Source organism: Anguilla anguilla, chromosome 14 (assembly GCF_013347855.1).
Source record: "Anguilla anguilla isolate fAngAng1 chromosome 14, fAngAng1.pri, whole genome shotgun sequence".
Lineage (NCBI taxonomy): Eukaryota > Metazoa > Chordata > Actinopteri > Anguilliformes > Anguillidae > Anguilla > Anguilla anguilla.
Genome location: NC_049214.1, coordinates 30,951,289 through 30,956,563, shown reverse-complemented (window position 1 = coordinate 30,956,563; position 5,275 = coordinate 30,951,289). Strand labels below are relative to the sequence as shown.

The following is a 5,275-nucleotide window of genomic DNA, read 5'->3' as shown; positions in this document are numbered from 1 at the left end:
TCTCCTTCCCATTCCAAGCGAAGAGACACAACATGGCGGATTAGGAACGGTGGCCGACGCGCTCGGATACAGAGAAAAACAGGGAGATCGTGAGAATACTGCGCATCGAGCAAACCAAGAGAGAAAGCTCCGCGGTCGGGAACGGACGCGGCACATTGCATATTTTGGAGGGCATCTCGGCTGCTTGAAAAGTGGTGTGGCGAAAGGTTGTGATCTGCTGCCCGTCTCTAAATTGGCTGTCTCTGCCGGATCATTCCAATCGCCCCAGACCCCCCTCCCCAACCCACCCCGCACACTCGATTCCTGGGGTGTGGAGAGTGGAGACAGGGGTTGGGGACGAGTGAGAGAGAAAAATAAGCACGCTATTGTTAATAAAGGGATTATTGAAGACGGCACCCCGTGAACCTGGAGCCGTGGTGAGTTCAATTTTGTATTGTATCTTAAAACGATTTATACTTATTTCCTTTATTGTTCTTATGTACCCGTTTTAACGAACACGCGCGTTTTAGTTAGTAATACAGTCAATATAACTCTCACTGGCACGGATCCATTCTTTGAAAAGCGAACTGAAAATGCGAAGAGAACGCAGCGTTATATAAAGCATCCTCCAATTATTGCGGGAGCGCAATCAATTATATTTGTAGCGACACGAACATTCACAGAACTAGCTGGGAGGCAGGGAGGGTGGAAAAGATCGCGATGGGGCGATCCGAAAAAGGGGGGGGGAGAGGAAGCGAGAGCAACCACATACCTTTTATTTGAAGTCAACCGGATTGAACGCCAGAACGCGAATGTTTACTGCAAACGGACACGTTGAAACAATACGGATAGCACACAATAGCGAGTCCAGTGCGTTCGAGTTGCTACCTGAGTTTCGGAGGGGGAGTAGATACATTCAACGGCGCTTTGTTGCTACATGTTTCGGTGGGTGGGTGCGTGAGTGGGGGGAGGGAGGGAGAGAGGGAGGGGGGAGATGTGTGGGACGACAGCCCAGGAATTAGCCCGTTCACACACAGCCATGCTGCCTGAAATCGCAGGGAAAAGAGAGAGAGAAAACTATTACTTGTCGTCATACTTTTCAACCTCACGCCCTCACGCGGAATACTAAAAGAAAAGAACCGAAAGCTAAAACAGAACATATCGGGAACAATCACCCAGCGTTTTTGGGAGGGGGTATTCCATCCTGTTATTACATGGCAAATGTAACAACGCTAATGATGACGTATATCCCGGGGCAACCCCTCCCTTCAACGTCCTATGTTGGCTGTCCGGGCAGTTTGCGCGCTGATTGCCCGTAGTGGCGACATCCACGCGCTGAAATGGCAGTTGGGGACGTTGGATCCAGCCGGTTGAGTGTCATGTTTATCTTGACTGTACGGGATTGGGTAATGTTGAAGGAGCCTGAGTAGGGTAGTTAGCAGAGAGCCGGGCTATGGAGGAACCTCCCGAATAACAGGCCTGGCAGCAAGCCTAGCAGGCCCCTGATGGGGACTGAGAGCCGTGCGAAGGCAGGGGACGGATCCCGCTCCTGTGGGTGTGTGTGCAGACCTTTTTGCTGCATCTCGTTTTTGTGAGAGGTGACTTTGGTTCGGGGAGTTGCTGGACGTGTCTGGACCCGCGGCTGAGCTTTAGGATGGGGTCGAGGTGGAAGAGCTCACGCTGGGGGAAGGAGAAAATGGGGAACTAGGGAGTGTCAGACCAGGGGACAGGGAGAGGAGTTCAGTAGGGGTGAACAGGTCTCCTGATTAACCCCCTAACCTCCCAGTTTAATGTAGGCTGAAGGAGAGGAAGGTACTGGCCCTGGCAGGGATGGAGGGGTGGCATCTTGTCAGTTCAGTTTGTTTAGCACTTTTTACAGAGACACTGTCACAAAGATGCTTTACAGTGGAAATATCAAAAGAAAACTGGGCAAAAAATCAGGCCTAAACCTGCCAAAAAGTGAGCAATTGAGATAGAAAAATAAAAAACTCCCCTGTGGGATGAAGAACACTCCCCAGGGGGAACCGGGCTGTCGGCCGTCGCAGCTGAGGATCCTCGGAGAAGCAGTAGCGGGCCGAGCTACTACAGGGGGTGGAGAGGGAGGCCGACGGGCCAGCAGGGTTTTTGGGTAGCGGGACGTTGCGATGAGGGGGAAACGGCGCTTCCATGTGGAAGATCCTCAGGTCAGGGGAGGCTCCGGTGCCGGGGGGGGGGGGCGGGGCCAGCTCCAAGTTCGACGTGTCTGGACTGGTTACCTGCCCCCCCCCCCCCAAACCGGTCCTGCTGCTGCCGTAGCTGTCGTGTGTGAGGAGTCACGCTGGCGAGAACGAATCAAAACGCAGCTGATGGCGTTCCGCTCTACCCTCCCGCCTTATTGTCGTTACTTCTGCCCCAGAAACCGTGCTGTCTTTTTGCATAGCCTCTGGCGTGAGGGTGGGGGGAAGGCTACAGGTTTCTGCTGGGTTTTGTTTGTTTTCATCCTAAAATTAGTGTCCAGCTCAGACGCTGGTAGCCTGGTAAGGCTAGCTGCCTGTGCGCTGGGGCACTTGAATGCAGGGTACTGACAGACCTGTCCCCTGCTGCTGCTCTCCAGGTCTGTGGGTGCAGGACCCCCCCCCCCCCCCCCGAGCTTTAAAAGGTCTGTTCTCTGTGTGAAGCTACATGAAGTATCTGCCTGCTGGTGGGTGCGACAGCAGTGGTCTACCTGTGGCTGTTTGGGATAGGGGCTCAGTCCCCTCTGCGCGCACCCCTAAACACCCTGCCCCCCCCCCGCCCCCCCCCCCCCCCCCCTTCGTCAGTCTGTTTCTCAGGTGCTACTCCAGCTCACCCGTCACCTGGTGATGTGTCAGAAGGAGGGGAGTTCTCCAGTGTGTGGGGTATTTGGGTTTTGCTGGGTGCTTATCTCTCCACCTAAGGGTAGGATCAGTTTCTAGGGGCAGACGTATGAGCACAGTGTGGGGGTGTGGGGAAGGGCGTTACCTGAGTTTACCTGGGACAGACCCAGGTGTTTGGGTCTCAGGTGATTTAGCCACAGCCAGGTGATTGGGTTGTTCTACTCAGGCTTTAATCTCGAAGGCCCAGGTTTTTTTTTTGGTGTCCCAGATTGATGAACTCTACACAGATTTTTGGACACACTTGCTCCCGTCCTCAAACACAGGGATCCACAGGGAGGCCAAAAATGGCCTGATAGTTCTGGGCTAATTAGGTTTTTAGAATGTGTCAGTTATTTCCGGTTATCTATTTTTGAAACGCCAGCCGCTGATTGGCTGCGCAGGCGGGGGCACTGCGGTCTGCCTCTTTGCGGTTCCTGTCTCCAGAAGACGCACGGGAAGACGCACGCTGAGTCTGAACGTTTTTGCTCTGCAGGTGTGCACGCAAACGTTCCTCAGAACACTCAGGAATGCATGGAACTGATTCGGATTCTGTACGCAATACTGTTCACTCGTTTTCAGTCAAAAACAGTTTAAACTAAAAATAAAAATGCTTTCACATTGTGTTTATGATGTCATAATTGAGCGATTGAATATAACGATGTATGATTGGCTAAGTGACTTTACACATCAAAGCTGTAATATAGCTATAGCCAACTTGATCATACAAGGTTTTTTTTTTTAATACTATAACCACAAGATTTACAAAACACAGTACTCTGAAGGTCTGTTGCCCAAAACGTTGGCACCTAAGTGTGGCAATAAAGATTTAAAAATCAATAAATAAGCTTTAAGTTTTAAATGTGCTTAAGTGGCACATGACGTCGTCTTTTGTTACCTGCTGTGGGTGATCGCACGCCTTCGTCAGAAAGAATGCGATGGCTCGCAGAACGCGCTCAACCCCGCGGCGCCCAGAAGAAAAACTGGCTGGTTTGGCGGATTATTCCGGAAGCTTCCGCTGAACGGCGTCTTCAGCCCGCAGACTAATTATAACTTGCGTCTTGTTGCCAGCTCAGGCTAGCCCACGATTGGACGTAATTGCGCACAGTAATCCGCCTCTAATGGGGGCTCGGCACAAAAGCCGCGCTCTGCTGTCTTATCACACTTCCTGTCTCCTGCAAGGTCACAAGGCATGATGGGAGTTTATTTCGGTGATGTCACACACTGGCTACTGTGCTCATTCTTGCATGTGGTGCCACTGCGGGGGTACCTGGTCACCGCTGATGTGGTTAAAGGGTTTTTTTGGCGTTCACTTGAGTGCATAATGTGCTTGACCCCCCCCCCCCCCCCCCGGACCGGTGCTGGAATGTGGGTGTTAAAGCAGCTGGATGAAGGAGTGAAAGATGAAATTGGCCTCGTTTGCGGATTGAAACGTTTCAGGGGACCCGGGGAAGGCAGCGAGCTGCTTCAGAATTGTCGGGGAGACCCGAATGAACACACGGCGTTCAGCCACGTGTGGGGTCGGCTGCCGTTCGCCACAGGGGCTATTGCTGCCGTGGAAACGCTTTCACGGGAAGGTTTTGCACATTAAAAGCCTTTTTAAAAAAAATGCTTGACAGAGCTGGATTGGTCAAATTTAAATAGAACCTGATCCTCTTCTCAAAGTGACGACTGACGTTTGCGTCTCTGTTCTAGAGCTCTGGGGCAGGCCTTGGGGTGCATGGGGTGCCTCATGTTTGTGCTGGAGGGTAATTCCAGGCCTGGTCTCGGGGTTCTGTATCTGTGCTCAAAGGGCGCTCTCTCCATCCGCGGCGTTTCGGTTGTAGTTTCTTTGATGGAGAAGAGCTGAAGGTCCCATCAGCACCACGGCGTCAATCACAGAGTTACGGCAGCTGTCAGTCTTCTCCTGCCTGCTGTGGGGTGTGAGCGGAATTTAAAAAACTGGGACATTTTTGCTTCGTAAGAAAGGAAGTTTACTTTCCAGTCGCCAAGAAGTGTGCATTTTGAAGTGGGATATAGGTTTTGTTTTATAGATTTCACAGAAGAAAAGTAATGAATTTGAATCGGATCACATGGACTCTACTTAGTGTAAAAACTGGAGCCTTCATAGGACAGAAGCACGATGACTGTTCACACAGCCTCTGTGTTGGCTCTACTCTTTTCTAATAGAGCAACATTGGTATGTTTTTGTATAGTAAGAATGGCTGCTGTGTAATTCTGATTCCAGGTACAGCACACTGCTAACATACACGCACACACACACACCCACGTGCTCTTACATGCATATATGCTCTCACCACACACAAACCCACACACTCACACATCCACACACACACACACACAGATGCACACACACACACACACACACACTCAGACACACACTCACACAAACGCACACACTTCTCAGCCCCTTTGTTCTTACATCA

General features: G+C 51.4%; 1 protein-coding gene across 2 annotated transcripts in view; it reads left to right on the top strand.

Moving 5' to 3' along the window:
* The window catches only part of ptpra (protein tyrosine phosphatase receptor type A), a 39,723-nt gene continuing 34,448 nt past the window's right edge, over positions 1–5,275 (top strand). For both annotated transcript variants that reach the window (XM_035392408.1, XM_035392407.1), the window contains exon 1: positions 1–416. The gene's annotated coding sequence lies outside the window, so the exon portion shown is untranslated. The remainder of the gene's footprint in view (positions 417–5,275) is intronic.